A 15,784-nucleotide genomic window follows, 5' to 3' on the forward strand; every position below is an offset into this window, starting at 1 on the left:
CTGTTGTGGTGAATTTCTTAATGCACCAGGGTGTCCATCAGGCCCCAGATACAACCACAAAGCCAAGCCAGTGACGCAAATCAGCAGCTGATATAAACAAGTTGACACAAACCAGAAACTGAGCTAGCAGTGAACCTCCAGAGATGCTTCTTTTTTTCTTTTTTTTTTTTTAATGAAGAGAAACATTTCTCAGCAACTGAAATGTTTCTGCATTTGCCTCCAACTTCACAATTAACCTAAAATTGGCTCTGTAACATAAAATTTATGAGAAAGAATGCGATACAACCTTCTTGCAATTAATTTTATAGACAGTGTATCCTAAACTTAGCATGTTTGTTGATTTTTAAAAGTACACCAATGACCTGTTTTCCTATTTATATGCCATTTAAGACTCTGCAAGAATACTCACAGCAGAGGCTATAGTGCTTTATTGAAGTCCTGTAATCTTTTTTTCAGATCTTTACTCTTAGGTGATTAAATCCATATAATCACTTTCTTTACAGTTAGAAATATTTCTCTCAGATTCCTTCATTCCAAACAATAAGTGTATATGTAGTACTTTATTATTACTGTTTAGTTCACGCTCCTAAGCATAAGCACCTAGATTTACACTGGGCATGCTTCGCTAATGTAAACTGCAGGTACATACTGTGCTTGTAGTGCTGCATGTTGGTGCAGCTTTGAGTAGCAGAAGTGAGGTATTTCTTTTGGCTCCCTGTCGTGCTTTCCTCCTCCTTTCAGGCAAGTAAGATCTTCAAGCCCAGGTCCAGGTTTGTCTGTGTAGCTACACCTGCAGTGAGACTGTTGTCTGGTGCAGCTGTAGCATTGCAAACCGCTTGCTTGACAGATGCAGCCGGGCCAGCAGGAGTGCAGTGGAGATGTGTTTAGAAATATCCACCTCTTCTCCTTTCCCAGAGTAGTTACTGTCTATTTTGCTGTGTGTTTTCATGAAGTCATTCAAGTACTTTATCCTGTGTATCATTATTAAATGTGGTTATAACAATGTTTTCAAACAGTTTATGACTTGTACTAAGTCAGATGTGGTTTTTCTTCTACATACTTATGTCTGAAAGCATAATACTCTGAATTTTATTTTATTCATCTCCAGGTTTTGATTTCGTTTAAAAAGGTGGCACAAGCAAAACAACAGAGACAACCTGATCCTAAAAACTGACAGTATTTAAAGTTATGGCAGTATGAGGCATAGCAAGACTCCCCATTTTTTTCTGACTGACACTTTGCTTTGAATTACCTCAGTTTGATTAACCTTTATTTGCAACCTAGAGTAATTGTATTTATGAAACTTATGAAACTTAAAGACTGTTAGTTACTGTATTAGGTAACTAACACACATTTTAACAAGTTCTTTTGAAGAAGAAAAATGTTGGCCATCACATATGTAGTTGCAGTAGAAAATAATTTTTGCCTACTGCTAATATGTCTCATCATGCTACAAATCTTCCTATAATGGGATAATAAATACGATATAAAAGCTCTGCTCCTCCAAGCTTTTCATATCATTTCAAGCCTGCTGGAAAACACAAGAAAAGTTGCCAGTCAGTCCTCCTGAAAGTGAATGTCTTCTTTTACATAGTCCAGATAATACTGTAACAGGAAATTACTTCTGTATGTGGCATACATATGTGTTGGGAAGAGCAGGACATTTTTGTATCTATTAATAGAGAGATGTCTTCTACTGGGTATTATAACTTACTGAATAGTCCCCGATGTTAGCTAGCTGTTGTTGTAATCATGACCTTTTACAAAACTGCTTTTAATGTATTTTCCACAAAATTTAGTCTTCTGACAGAAGGTGGGTTGATATACAAAAGATAAGAAAACTGCAGTTCATATGTCTTTTTTTCTGATTACTTTTATTTACCAAATAAATAAAGATGATATTGACAGCATTTTTCTAGTTATTTGTCATTACTGTCCCTTGATCTTAATGTAATATAAAAGATGGTGATAAATTGGCGTTTTCAGAGGCAAATGTGGAGTATTGAGAGGGTCTGTAGACTGAGGCTGACATTTTTAATTTACCATCCAACTTTTAATGTTTTATTATCAACTTAACCCCAACCAACAAACAAAACCACAAGAAACCAGAATCTGGAGCCACTGTGCTTAGCTCTGTTCAGCTTTAGGAAAGGGTTCCAGGGATTAAAATTCATGTTTAAAGATTATGTATTTAAGTTCCAAAACCTACTGTCTTCTGCCTAAGCACAGGCTCTGCCTACTGCTCAGTTCATTACAGTATCAATATTACACAGTATAGTACCATCTATGCACTGTATAAAGTAATAAATGATATTATCCTCTCTGTCTTATTGCTTTTAGCTCTGTATTTTGCATTTAATCTGTTGCAAGAAGAGCTGTTGCAATCTGGGGACTACCATTCATTAATCATTGTTTAAGGGAACATTTCCATGTGAGTGGAGACAGGCTCCTGTGTCAGATTCTCATCTTCTGGGTCTGCAGTTGCATTTCAACTCTGAAATCATGTTACTTTTAATTGGTGGTAACAGCAGCAGGGCACTTCTCATAGACAAGATTCTCATGCAGAAGTGACTCAAACAAAATTCACATTAATGTGTGCTGGTAGCCCCGCAATGTGCATGCTCAACCCCATTCTGCATGGTCCTTGCAGCTGAAAGGAGAAGTTGTGTTGCTGGACAAAGAGAGTGTGGTGACAGGGTGGGGTATGGAGCCTAGGGCAGTTGCTCTGCCTCCTCTATGTTCAGTTTTGCCTACAGTGATGAAGAAACTTGAGTTGTCCTGACTTATAACAATGAGACAGCCACATCCCTCATGAAGTGCAAGAGCTCTGCTGGGGATGTTGGTTTGAATGTGAAAATCCCCCAGAAAGGAAGACAAAGAAATGACGGTCTAACGATGAGTCTTAACTGCTGGCAAGCTCCAGTAGATGGGTGGAGGGTGGGCTAAAAGATTTTATCTACACCGTCTCTCCCAGTTGCTCTCAGGACAGCATGCTTGATCATTAAGGATAGCAGACCTCTAAATGCAATTCTGAAGTCAGTGGGGGTACAGTGGGCTGTTAGATACATCCCTGCATTAACTGGCACAACCAACAGACTGCCTGCAAACAGATCTTACAGAGAAGGTGGACGGGCTGCGGAAGCCTGTCACAGCTTGTGTTGATTTATCCAGTGAAGTGCTTGGGCAGGAAGCTTAGAAAAGGCAGAAGAACAGAGATGGTGTTTTTACTGTACTAGCTACTTACTGTGGAGCCAGCCAAGAAAGAGGAAATCATGCTGCATGGAAGGCAGGTCACACGGAGGATAAACTTTTAGCAGAATCTGGGATGGGTTTGGACTGGATTTCTTGTCTCCTGAGAGTCCTATGACCTCACCTGAAAGAATAGCCAAAATGTTTAAAAATCATCTACAGCAAGGAGATGCATGCAGATAATGCCTCACACTCGCATGTCCTCGAAGGACAAATTGTAACACCAGGGTCTCCAGAGGGCAAAGGGATAATGGATATGCTGTCAGCCCTTGTTTAGAAGGTCTCAGAAGATAGGCCTATGAGACATATGGAAAAATCTACGTACAGGAAATGTTCTAGAGCAGGCACGGGAAGCCTGCATGCAGTTCTGCAGCCTAGAGGAGCCAGGGGAAAACTGACAGTATGCAAGCCTAATATGACTGTGTCTAAATACACGTTGAATAGTCTCCAGCTGAAAGGACCTTATCAGGACTGTCTGACAGGATCTGTTACAGGTCTTGCACCAGGGACATTATTAAGATGACAGATGATGCTGTTAAAATGGCAGTCTGTAACATTGCTACAAAAAGATCTTTAAAGCTGTATTTTTGTCTGGGACTTTTATAAAGTGACAGAAAAAATGTACATTGTAAAAATCTGAACGTGTGCTTGTGGAGTGAAAACAATGTCAAATGTGAACACGAGCAAGAGAGAAATGAAGGAAATGGAACAGTGGGATTGTAGAGAGAAGGGAAAGGTGCTACATGGAAACAGAGCAGTGAACACTTCAGAAATCTAATTTGAAAATCATAATCCAGATCCCACATTTTTCTAAATCTGGTCAAAATATCTGAAACTGTGGACTCAAAAACCTTGAAGTAGAAAGTCCTAAAGGCTTTCTTGTAATCTATGCTAATATATACTCATTAGTGTTCCTGAGGAATAGAAGTTACTGTAGAACAAGATTTCTGCTGTACTGACGTGTTTTGTTCTGACCAGAGCTAAAAAAGTATGAGTGGAGTGAAATTAAAATAGTCTGAAATATATAATGATTGGAATTTAGTGTGCAAACTCATTAGATTTAAGACATTTTAGGTAAAAGTGGTGTTATATATTTTTATATCTTCTCTCATGATGCAAATCCCAGTGTATGTTAATGGTATTTTAAAGTAGTACATTTAAAATAGATTAAAACTAAAGACAGAATTGAAATTTAATATGTGGAATGGATTCCCACAAGAGGAAAGAGTCTAGAAATAATGAGAATTCAAGACAGTATAAAATGACAACATGTATAAAAGAAAACCTGGGTGAAATTTAGAAAGTTAAGAAGAGAGATCATTTTTGCACTTTGCTATAAACTTTGAATCTGTAGCAGAACTACTGAGCACTGCTGCAAATAGGATAGTAAGCATGGCTGTTACTCAGACCACTTTTTCTGCTCTGGTATGTCAGTTCCTATGTTCTGTGTTCCTCCTCCAAAACCTCTTTATGGCTGAAAAAAAAATGTATCAAATAGCTTGAACATTAGCAACAATCACAAAGCTCTTCAGAATTTTAAGGGACTGCCTTTAAAACTGGTGGTGCTATTTACCATTTCAAGTGGGAAGTGGGCAGGATAGCTTTCCTGCAGTTCTCCACAGCCTGTGTGAGCTTCTTTAGTCAGTGATTCAAGGTCAGCTTAGTCTTTTTTCTTAAAGATACATAGTTCTCTTAAGACCTAACTTAGCTGCTTTTCTGAGAGATTTAATGTTCACCTTTTATGGTCTAAGAAAAGAGTCCAAACTGAGCCCCTAGTGTGAGTGCCGTCAAGAAGCCATGGGAAGATGCAGTTCTGTGGAAGAACAAGTATCTACAGGATTACACAGCAAACCTGCAGGAGATATATATATATATATTTATGCCCATCTGTCACTATATTTTAAAAGAAATTATTTTTTCTTAGAATGGTGTAGAATGATGAATAAGAATAATGAGATTACCAGAGCTCAGCTGTGAAAATAGTGAATTAAGAAATTGTGTAACATGCCTCCTGTAGCAGTCACTTTATCTGCAGAGATGGAGGTAAATATGATACCCAGCTTTAGAAGTTCATGGGTGCTCTAGCAACCTGCAGACTATGAGTCTGTCTTCTTTACCATCCAAGTCTTTATAAATTGTAATAATGAGTATGTGTAGTAGCCAAATACATAGGTAAAAAGTTTACATGGCATTTGTAGAGGGAAGTCACTCTTACTCATGTATTGCAGTTCTTCAAAAGAGTCAACAGCATGTGGATGAGGGTGGTCTTGCGAGTCAAGTGTACTTGGATTTCCAAAAACTATTCACAAAGTCCTTCACAATGATTTCTGAAGAGGCCAAACTTCTGCAGAAGAAAATGAAAAATATCCTTTCAAGGATACAGTACTTGTTACAAGACGAGTAAGTTTTCATGGTAGTGGAGGTTTCCATTGGAGTCTCATGAGAATATGTGCTGGGAAATGTGTTCAGCTATTCATGAAGAGACTTAGAAAAGTAGTGGAGTGGTGGAACAAGGATATGTTGAAATTTTCTAATAATCAAAAAATGTTCAGGATGCCCAGAATTAGGGCTAATGGCTAAAGGATTTATTAATCCTTAGTAAGTGAGTAAAAAGGTGATGCTTGAGTCTTACAATCAATAATGTAAGGGGTGGGGGAAGACAATTATGTGTGCAAAGCAATGGACTCTAAAATGAGCTATTACTTTTAAAGAAAGACATCTTGAACTCTTTGGGCGGGCCTCTGAAAACATCAGCTCACATATTGCCAGCCAAAACCATGAAAAGAATGAGGAGAGGAACAGAGAGCAAAATAAACAGTCATTACACCACTAAATAAATCCAGGATATGCTCACATCTTGAATATTAAATGCAGTTCTGGTTACCCCATTCCAGAAAGTAAATATTAGGATATAAAGTACAAAAATACTGGTCAGAAGTACAGAACAGAGTGAGTTAATAAATGAGGAGAACCTCGTTTGGTGTAGAAAAAGATCAGAGGTGTGCTGAGAGGAAAAAGCATAATAAAATCATGGAGAAGGTGAATATGGAATGATTACACACTTTGTAACACAGGAACTCTGAAAACAAAACAAAGGAAGCTCTTTTTCACACAATGCATAGTTGAGTTGTTGGATTAATCACCCCAAGATCTTGAGGCCAAAAATATGATTGTTTTCAAAATGAAATTAAAAAACACACATAGGATGGATTCATATTGCCAGTAAACATAATGGCCTAAATATGCCTTGTGTCTCAGAAGTTCCCTTACCAGATCGCCAAAATCCTTTCTAGAGAAAGGACCACTCTGTTTGTCTGCTTTATACTCTTTCCCAGCATCTGCTGTTGGCTGTTGTCAGATTACTTTTGGCACCAGTATAGCCACTCTACTTATGTATTCTTTTGCTGATATTCAAAATTGAATACATTTTGAGTTTCTAAGCCTTTAATCAGGGGTTTAAAAACTACAGATCAGAGTGGTTGATGTTTTTACACTTCACGATAAAACTTGATGGACATTGCTTATCAGGAAAGGTGACCATGCAGTCTGTAAAAATCCAGCTTGCTTAAGCTATGACAAAGTAAAGACGTGAACCCCAGTCTGAAAATGCTTTCTTTTATTTGTTTGTTAAAGTATGTTTTGTATGTAGAGACCTGTATATGGAGTTGGAAAGGTTTCCATATAGGGTTCATCAATAGTTAATGCTTGTTGTAGCCATGTCAGATAAACGGTATTGTTTCACTTGGTGTTTATATGTCTTCAAGTGATGTGTCCCACTTAGGCAATTTCAAAAGGTTTTCAGGCTCAGATGGGTTTGTGTAATGATCCTCATTTGAGCTGGAGATCTTCAGAGAACGGGCACTCTCATGAGACTGCTGGTATTTCCTGTTTCTCATCAGACCAGAAATACAGTAGCAGAGGAAGAGCTTTTCTCTTAGCACTGTATGGTATTTGAGCTTCTGCCTGAATCTAGGAAGTGCCACAGTGCATAAAACTGAAAGAAAACAAACAAACAAATTTAGTGTTCAGACCACAGAAAAGTTTCATATTTGGGTTGTGTTTGGACAGCAGTGGTTCGCCCCTCCCTAGACTTGTGATACATTTTTGCTCAGAGTTAAGGACAAAGGTGACATTTTTTGAAGTTAGTTGCATGGTTTTTGTAAATCTATCTGCTATGTAGCACGGACATAAGTATTTTATGTTGTAAAGACAGTGGTATTGTACAGTGGTACTTAACACACTAATTATAATGTAACACTTCCTTGTAGGACTAAACGTATTTATCTAAAAATATCTTTTAATGAGTTATGCATTATATTAAAATAGGGTCTCATTGATTTTCTTGAAAGCTATCTAGTGATTTCTTTAATAAAATTTGTGATTGCAGGTATAAATTGATATATATGTATATTTTAAACCCAAAAGGCCAAACACCAGTTTCAGGCAGTTCCAATATAGACAAGTTAGAACCAGCACAGATTTCTCTTGACGCAGAGGATAAACAGAGACACAGAGTGACTAAGTATGTGCTTGTGTCTGTCCAATACTTGTGCATACACATTTTACATTTTAACAATTTTAAAAATTCACTTTTTTATTTTGTATTTTTTGAAATATTTATATATCTTAATGGTGTGTTTGTGTGTGTTGGTTTTATTTATATTTATAATGCAATAAAAATATGTATAAAATAATGCTGAAGAGTAGGTGATTTTGTCTTGTATTTCAAATGTATTCCAGCTGCTTTGGCTGTTATTTTCACCTTGCTGACCACGTGATTTTGCTGTGGTGAATATGTGCGTAAATGAGGTTTTTCTTGTGGATTTCCTGTAGATACTGGGAAGTTGCAGATTATGCAAAGGTGGCAAGACAGTTTATTATTCCGGATGTCAAAAGATGTAAAAAGCTTCTGAAATGTTTTGTTTAAAATATTCCTCTTTTGGTGCATGAGAGGAAAACCTACTGCAAGTGCCCAAAACACCTAATTATCCTGTGGTGTGTTGCTATACTTTAAAGCCATTTCCTGTGAATAAATCAGGAACAGAAGCAAACTGTTACTGCTACCTCTAATTTGAGAAATTTTAGAAACTCTGCTCAAGATCTTTTCCTAAACAAAACCTAAGTGATATATACATGCCCTCAAAATTCTAATTTTTTTTTTACTAGTTTTACAAGATTTTTTTTTGTTTTTGTTTTTTTTTTTTTCCACTCACAATTGGTACTCAGAAGATTTTAAAATTTGGGTGAAACAGATGACGTCATAATCACAGTTCAGTCGTCAGCAAAAGTTTGCCATACTGAGCAATGCTGCTCTTGGTTGCCTCAATGGTAAAATTTTTTTGGCTTGAAGAAGCTAATTCAATGCGATAAATAAGTTTATGGGAAATGAGTAGTCAATCTAAAGAAGATGAATGTACTTCACCATCTGGAGGTGGTTCCACCCTTGCTTTAAGTTGCTTCTCTGTTGACTATAAAATTTGCACTGGCCCAGGTTACACCCATCTGTTACCTGATCTTTTTCAGTCCATTTCTCTTGGTGAATTCAGAACACTGAATTAAAATCACAGCTCCTTCTGCAGTGTTTCTGGGAATAGAGTGCATCAAAATGAGATTCAAAACTTGCAGCAATTTCAGAATACAACTATCTAAAATCAACAGGCAGCTGCCTAAGACTAACAAAGTGGTAGGAATGCTAGAAAAGGAACAGCTGAGGGTGGACACCCTTCTTGATTGTTTCCCCTCCTGGACCTCAGAGATATTCTGCTCTGTGCTTTAGAAAGGATCTCTCTATTCTGTGGAGGTGCAAAAGTCAGAGCACTGTTCTAAGCTCTTGCTTTAAAACACACCTGGGCATGGCACATTCCTTTCAGATACAGCCAGAGGCATGGCTGATAGTGCCCATCTTTTGTACTATAGGTTACTTAGAGCACTTCCACAAGAATTTGTTTTGGTCAGTGATTTTCTTAGCCTAAAGGCTTTTATAAAGACAGCTTTCACCACTTGTAATAAGATCCTAATCAGAGACTAGAGAATAGTAAATGAGAATATTTTTCATTGTGCTTATTGAAAGTGTGCAGGAAAAATTCAAGTATCACTGGATCAGGAAGAAAATCTGTGAGGAACCACGAATTTTTTGACTCGCTACTTACTGCATTTTTTTCAGAAGCAAAAGCTTGTGGTCTCTAGTGCTTGTTCTGAGCATCACTGTTGTGTTTCACATGGAAGAATTATTTGGGAAAATTCTAAAGTGGTCTCAAGTGTTACTGAGGGTGGTGCTGCATAGAAGACAATATGGTGAGAGTAGTACCTTATAGGGTATAATGTAGAGTGCATGGGCAGGAGCTCCACTCCAGATCCACTCTTTGAATAGAAAGCAGCTTTGCTACCACATCTGTAGGCACCCCAGTGGTCCAGGTGTGTTTTATTAATGGTTTAAGAATACCTATCAGACTGGTCACCTCACACATTTTAGTAGAGGTGTGTCTTCTGAATCTTGGAATTGATCCAGGCATTGAATTGTCCAGTTCACTGAGACTTGGAAAATTTGCATCATCCTCAGAAGAACACAGAGGACTTTAATGGAAAGTATGAAGAGTAGGGTGTATCTAGGTTTGAGAATCAGATTTAAACACATAATCACCATCTAAATTTTAGGTGCATGCTAAGGATCTAAATTATCTGTTGCATCTGGTCCACAAAGCCATTTTGACTTACTGCTTTGCTTTTTTTCTTCAGTCTGTTCTGTTCCACCTCTTTTCTTTCCGTCTAGGATGGAATACTACAAGGACTGAGGAAAATCCTTAGATCTCTGCACACATGCTAAGTCACTGTTTGAAATCAAAGATGTCTGCATGCTCTTGCAGAACTAGGTCTCTACATTGCATTAATTTTATGTCATCACTTCAAATTTATTAGTTAGAATATATGTGCCATAGGTTAAATTGCTATATCAACATACGATTGCATGGCTGAAGAGTGCTTTCACTTCTAGTGGTTTTAAGGTGGCCTCATTTGTTGCAATACTACAGGAATGTGAGGCTTTTAAAGGGGGAACTCTCAAAGGGTTTGAGCCATATGAAACCATAACCAGGTATCTACTCAAACTAACATCAAGACTTCTCTGTAAGCTTAATAGTGTAAATTCAGGGGCTCTAAACCAGATAATGCATTGCTGATTACCTGAAAATCCTTTGTAGACTCTCAGACAGGCCTTCATGGGAGATAGTGCCAGGCAAGTACTAATCTGAGGGCAGAGGGAAGTCACATATAAGTTCCTGGAGTAAAATACAGGAATGTTGAATACAGAACTAAGGAAAGATGAGATGAGGGAACACCCCAAGTGTGATTAGTGGTGTTTTTGCATTTATGTGTATATGTAGAGAGAGGATAAGAGAGAAAGACCGATGCAGAGTGAGAAGCAAGAACGCCATGTCACCAGTGAAGGTAAAAGCACAAGATGTGTGATATTGTTAGCATTCTCGGAAGAGTTTTCTCCCGGATCATCAGTTTGCAACATATACAAAACCTTGGTAAGAGCAGCAAGATGTACCCACACCAAACGATCCAGCTTTGGAGACCGGGTTGAATAGAAGGGTTTCCTGGAATGAAATATGGAGAAATGTTGACCAAAACATTAATAAATGACTGCCATGTAGTTATCAAACATACATCAGTTGTCAAAGTCATCATGAGCTCTGTAAGCCAATTAAAATGTTTAGTATACATTTTTATTCTTTTTATGGTAAGTGAGAAAACAGTAATACAATAAAAGGAAGGTGTGCCAGAGTGAGGTCTAGAGTTCAAGCCAAATGCTTCAGTGGAGTAATCTGATCGCCTCAGCTTGTTCTGCAGTATTGCTGAAGATATTTCTAAATCAGCAAATCCACCCACAACATGATGAAACCAGAAGAAATAAAGAGGAGCAGGGGGGAAGTCTAGCATGGGGCAGGGATATAGGAGATCCGGTTTGTGTTCCCATCTTTCTCATTAGCTTTTGGTTGACAATAATGGTGGAGAAGGAAAAGGATTTTCTCACTTTCCCTGCTAACACTTTTGTCACGTCTACTTATCTTGTCTTACAGTTCACACTGAAATAAACTGAATATTCACACTGCTGTTATGGTGGTCAGCAAGCATTTGTGCTCACACTGACCCTGATACGCTGCAGGTATGCATGTAACCCCAGAAGAAGCCTTGCTGCAGGTTGCCCAGCGGTTCCTTATGGCCCTTCTAGGAGGGACCCCACAACAACATGGCATCTCTACAGCGCAGCTGAAATCCAGAGAGGCAGTTTGGTACGGCACAGCATGGCATAGCACAGCACGTCTGCCCAATCCACACTTCAGATTTTGTGCTAAGGTCCTCATGAAGGGGAGGCATAAGCCTGATTCCCCTACTTTGGAGGTGTTCCCTGAAACATCCCAAAGTTTGCTCAGCTTTTCATACTAAAAAATGTTCAAGGCATGCCTGCAAATCATCACAGACATGGGCCTGTATTTGTGGTGTAGTTTAGATGTAGCCGTATGACTAGAAAAACAGGGACAAGTAAGCAGTATGGCTCGGTATCTGCTGAATAATAATATGCTGATAATAACATTTCCTTCAGTACACACATTTCTAATCTTTTAAAGGAGTAAGGCAATGAACTATAGTTTCTATACTGTAATATTGCTTTTTAGGTACTTATTTTGAAATCTTTTAAAACTTCTAAATTTCCAGGAAATAGTTACTTCATTACTACAGAGTTACTAGCACATCTTGGCCTGTTTCCACAAAAATGGGAAAATAACTTTACCAGATGCCAGTGAGTCTTTTGTACAGTGGGAGCAAGTCTATATGAAATCGTGAAACAACATGAAGAATGATACTAGCTAAAAGCCTTTCCTTGAGAAAATACTGAGACTCTTCCTTATGATTCAAAACTCAAATGCACATTTTTCCACTTCACTGCTATGAAAGGAATCCTCTGTTCAAACAAGGTGACTATAATGTTTAAGGGTACAGTTACCAGGTAGTTAAATATGAACTAAATTATTTTTGCTGTTGCTGACTATGAAATGGAGGGTTGCACCTTTCTTCTCTGCTTTCTTTCCTTTCTATTCCCAGTTTTTTCAAAGCAAAATTAGCTTCTCATGATTACTTTCTGGAAGACATAAAATGGCAACAACAGTGCCGCTATTGGTAGTGAAAGATTTTCAAAACATGCACAAGGGAATGTTGGATCAGAGGGTGAAATCCTGAATTATCAGTCAGTGGGATTTTACTATCCCATTCCAAACAATGGTTATGATAATTATGTAACATGACAGAATTTGACACATTTTGTGCAATTACTAGTTTATTCTGGATCCGTAATTTCTGATAATAAATTTTAATATAAAGTAGCATGTCAGGCCTTTTAACTATTATCTCTACAAAGGAATTTTTTGTTTTTAATGCCCTGCTATCATCGTTTCAAACTGCTTTGTTTTTCACCAAGTTTCTTTAATCTCTTACCAAAACTCAGTCTGGATTTTAATGATTATGTCGAAAACCTTTCACATTAGTCTGTAGGATGATGTTTGAACACCCAACAAATATAATGATCCACAGAATTTTGTGACAGTGAGTCTGAATGGAGCTATATAAGCAAATATCAAAATTGTATTTTGAAAGGTTGCAGGACCTCTAGCAGCAGTAGTGAGCAAAGCACTGTAACTATCCGACAGTGGAACAACTAGGAAAAAAGAGAATAAGACAGACAATCACCTTGAATTTACACAGCATATGATCATGACTTCTCTAGCTAACCTGAATTGCTATCTGAACATATCTTCTAAAGTTGTCAGTCTCCAGGCAGAACGACATTACCATCCCAAGTCTGTCCTAAGTATATATGGGAGTGGTATTGTATGTCAAGCCCAGCTCGTTGAGATAACTGGAACCAACTTGGAAAAAAACACTGTCAGTGGAAAAGGAAGTTGTGCTAAAGCACATCTTAAGTGCCTGTCCTGGGTTCAGCCACTGCTACTTAATACATACATAATTAGAAATACTATAAATAGAGTACACGTTAGTCTTCTGGTTGTTTCAGCTGTAGGAGAAACCTTTACAGGGCATGACTGTGTATGGCCTCTCTTGTACAGCCATATGATGAAGGAAAGGCTTGGACGTGACCTATTCATCAGCATGCTGACATTTGTATCACAAGGTTAGAGTAATGTGAGATAGATGATAACTTATGTAATGAACTTTTGAAAACCATTTTAGAAGCGGTTCCAAGAGGTTGGCTTATTTGTTATAGATAATCTGAGGTTGGGTCCGTTGGGGAATTTGAGCAGGGATCCTGAATATGTTATTCATTCTTTTTGCAGAAAAGCACCTTAGGAAGCGAGTGGGAAGATGAGAGTGCAAAATATTTGGAAGATGAATAACTGAGCATGGAAAAAGTGTCTTGGAGAGTAATAGTTCTTCCCTCCTCCTGAAATGTGTTTCCCATGACCAGCAAAAATAATGACAAGCTATGATTCCTCTGTGTTTCATCAAGAAGACTTGGACATTTTATTGTAGGGTGCATTATTAGAAAATAGGTTGTTTAGATTTTTCAGCAGATGTCTAGTAAAAATAGAATAAAAAATCTAATCAACAAATCTTGGGAGATACCATGAAATAGAACCCCCTTCTGTTTCACTGCACAGGAAGTGAAAGTGCAGGAGTTTTTTTGTTTTCTTTTGCTGCCTTGCTTTAACCAGTTTTGCTTTTCATTGTTTAATACACAGTTTTTACTATGCAAAGCAGAATGTATTCCTAATTATCTCAGTGTAATCATGTAAAAAGTCATGAACACATTATCATCTTTAAATCTGTTTTTTTATAATCTGTTTGTTAAAGTGAGTTGTTAACAACCTAGTTGTTAAAATGCACTATATCATTTCCTTTCTTTTAATGATCAATAGTTAAATGTAGCACAGTTATAACATCAAACATCTGAATAATAAACTGAGATCTAAATTAGTAGATCATACAAAAACATGGAAACATCTGTGTCCCATTGTGTAAATCATACTTGCTTTGAAAAAACAGACATTAACTCTTAAATTTGTAGTTTTGGGTACAGTGTGTTTATTTTTCGTAGAAGAGCTCAATTAAAAAAAATATTATGCTTATTTTTCTGAGTCAGAGTCTTTTTTTTGTTTTAGTTAAATCTGATTTTTAAAGTAATTTTAAATCTGAAATTATAAAAACCTGTAATTATAGTTAAGGCTTATTTACCTTTAAATTGCAGGATTTCTGGCAATGTTAAAGGTGGCATTTTTACGAAATATTGTTGATTTTGAACAATGCATCCAAATTTTTCCACCTATAGGTCTCAGGTTAAATAATAACTTATTTGGAAAACAGTATGACTTAATTCAGTGGATGTATTAATACAGAAAGAAGGTAAAGAAAATTAGCAATGAACATGTTTGGATTTGAACCATCGTTATATGTGTTTAAATTCTTAAAACCCTGCTGTGCTTGCCCTTGAAATCCACTTTCTCCCTTCTGAAGGGGAGCCCTTCTGAAATTTTTACACATAAAAGCCCTTCTGAAATTTTTACACAGTTCTAGATAAAATAGATAATATATCTAGATAAAAAATAAAAGAAGATAAAAATTAAATAGATAAATTGGTATCTTAAGGTGATCTTAAACTCATCTTTAGAATAAGATTTAGCTTATTCACTCTTATAATAGGCTTTAAACTGTAATTAATATGGAGTAGGAATAGGTGTAGAGAAAAGTAATGCCTCTAATAATAATTCATACAAATACTAGGGAAAAGACTAAACCTTGATCTTACATAGGTTATAAAACATAGGTTTCTAGAACTACAGGTAAATGTCATGTTTTGGTAAACTGTCAGTTTCAAAAGGACTTTGGTGTATTCTGAAGGCTGAAGTCAGCCGATAGTGAGAAACATGAAAAAAATCCCCCAGTTGAAGTTCCGCTAAAGCTGATGCAAAAGAAGCGTACATTAAAAGTAACAGAATAATACTTTGAACTTAAAGATGGAGGACTCATGAAGACAAAAGTTTTGTTGAATAGTTATGCATTTTCTTTACACATAATCATGTAATTTTTCAAAAAATTAAACCGTGCAGAAAGTTTGAAAGGTTAACATCTGAGTTTCAGCATCTCAAAAGAAGTCAGGGAAAGAGAAAAGAACAGAATCTTAATCTCTGAAGCAATAAACCTTTGCGTTACCCAAGAAGTCTCAATGCCGCCTTCTTGCTTTTAACATTTCTGCTGGTGCTAATGTAAACCCAAGCTGAACATAATCTCTTTCCTGAAAGTACTTTAAATCATACAACATAAAATAGCTTTTTCTGTGGAAGGAACTAACAAACACAAGGGTGTTTAGATGTGGGGTGTCTACCGAACACTCATTGGTGTAATATTGAAGCACCGTACCCACATTTTAGTGAGTAGTCTCTCTGGAAATTTGTAAAAAGTTTTGACCTTACATTTTTAGTTTGATATTTTCTCTAAATGATTTTACAAATAAATGCTTTGA

The 15,784-nt window shown here is 37.0% G+C and overlaps 1 protein-coding gene and 1 long non-coding RNA gene across 2 annotated transcripts in view; one reads left to right on the plus strand and one right to left on the minus strand.

Moving 5' to 3' along the window:
* The window catches only part of MTFR2 (mitochondrial fission regulator 2), a 364,022-nt gene that overhangs the window by 30,645 nt on the left and 317,593 nt on the right, over positions 1-15,784 (minus strand). The gene's annotated exons all lie outside the window — the stretch shown is intronic.
* On the plus strand, positions 10,515-14,165 carry LOC134174547 (uncharacterized). Its single transcript, XR_009968687.1, has 3 exons — positions 10,515-10,778; positions 11,331-11,416; positions 13,602-14,165. It is a non-coding gene; the product is annotated as an uncharacterized LOC134174547 (long non-coding RNA).

This window comes from Pezoporus occidentalis, unplaced genomic scaffold (genome assembly GCF_034315485.1).
Source record: "Pezoporus occidentalis ecotype Australia unplaced genomic scaffold, CSIRO_AGI_Poc_V1 ctg61, whole genome shotgun sequence".
NCBI classification, from domain to species: domain Eukaryota; kingdom Metazoa; phylum Chordata; class Aves; order Psittaciformes; family Psittacidae; genus Pezoporus; species Pezoporus occidentalis.